This window comes from Myotis lucifugus, unplaced genomic scaffold (assembly GCF_000147115.1).
Source record: "Myotis lucifugus unplaced genomic scaffold, Myoluc2.0 scaffold_694, whole genome shotgun sequence".
In the NCBI taxonomy this organism is placed as follows: domain Eukaryota; kingdom Metazoa; phylum Chordata; class Mammalia; order Chiroptera; family Vespertilionidae; genus Myotis; species Myotis lucifugus.
In genome coordinates, this window is record NW_005871742.1 from 115085 (window position 1) to 116771 (window position 1687).

The following is a 1687-nucleotide window of genomic DNA, read 5'->3' on the forward strand; positions in this document are numbered from 1 at the left end:
CTCTCCTCTCTTTTTTGTTGCAGGAAAAAAAAGAAAAAGCTGAGTTTGGTTGTGGGGGGTCCTCGGCGCCCCCGGCCCTGTATTTGGGCACCCGGATTTCTGTCCACGGCCCCCCCTCGCTGCAAATTTTCCCCTTTCTTTGTATGGAGCGCCCCCCCCCCTCACCCAGCGAGGATGCACGTCCCCCCTTCCCTATTTATACAACCCCCCCGCAGCTCCGCTCCCCCCGCTTCCTGCCCCCCCTCCCCATTCTCCAGCTCCGCCAATGCTAGCGCAGCTGAGCCCCCGTCCGGCCCCCGCCTCCCCACCCCACCCGCGGGGCTAGGGGCTGCAGTCTCAGCCCCCCCGGACCAATGCAAACGAAGCGCCGAGCCAGCAAACCAGGTCCCACTGCCCCTCCCTCCCCGCCGAAAGTGGCTGTGTGCGGACCGGTGGGGGAAGGGGGACTGAGGGGTGCAGATCTGGGCCCCCAGCCCTAGCTTTCGATGTGCTCCAGTAAGTGAAACGGGCTTTGGCTACCCTTCAGAGCCCACCTTTGATGCGCGAAATGCCTAGAAGTCGCCTTCCCGCTCCCAACCCTAAAGAGAGCCCGGGGTCCTGGCTGGGGGCAGGCCGAACCTCCCGAGCCGCTTCTGCACCCCGCGCACCGACCGATCCGAAGGGGCTGAGCGTCCGGGAGCTGGGAGAAGAGGCCATCGTCCAGCCTCTCCCCCAAATCCCACGCCGAGCCTTGTGCCCGGGGAACGGAGAGTCAACAGCTCAGGGAGGCAACAACATAGACGCCAGGGCGATGGACAGGAGCAGGGACCCGCGCGCCCCAGCACTGTCCCCTGGAGAAGTGAGGGTACTGGAGGGTCTGGGGCGCTCCCTTCGGCCTATTGAGGCCGGAGCATCCCCAGCGCCCCCGGGCCGCTCGGGCCATAGGCCCCGCGGGCAGGCCTGGGCGCTTTGTCCCCGGTTGGCCCGAGGAGGATGCCGCACGCGGGTTGGACACCGAGGTTTGCTGCCGGAGAAACGCGACCGCCGTGGGCCGCCCGGCTTGGAGCTCTGAGCTGCAGGCACCGCGTGTGCGGGCGGGAAGTTCCCACAGTTGCAAAGAAGGAGCGAAGTGTGTGTTCCAAACTTTCCACGGTTCCAAACTCCAAACTGAGCGCTTCCATTAAGAGAAGCGGAGGAGGGGGGGGGGAGGGGAGGGGAAGCATTCTGGGGATTAGCATGCAAATGAGCGGGCCCGGCTTCCAACTCCACTCGGGATTCCAACCGCCGCCAGCCTGCCCTGCGCCAAGCCACGCGCGCCTTGGGGGCTTCCGCGAGTGGCGCCGCGGGAGGACCCGAGTTCGAATTCCAGACTCTGCTCTCAGGTTATGTGGTCTGGCGCCGGTCAGATGGCCTCTCTGAGCGTCTCGGTTAAACAGTTTCCCCAATGTGTACACCGGCGATGGCAGCACCTGTCCCAGGAAGTGAGGATTCGAGGGTCTTTGCACCGCACCTAATTCTGGGCTGGATGAATTAGGACCTTCCTAGGGCGTAGTTGGTGGTAAAAGGCTGTTGGAGAGAGAGAAAAAAAATGAAGCTTAGAAACTTGAGGAAAATTCGTGGACCCGGAGCCAGGCTATTTGTGTTTGTTCTAAGCCAAAACGTGCTGTGTCACCTCAGGCTAGTGCCTTAACCTCCCTGAGCCAGAACT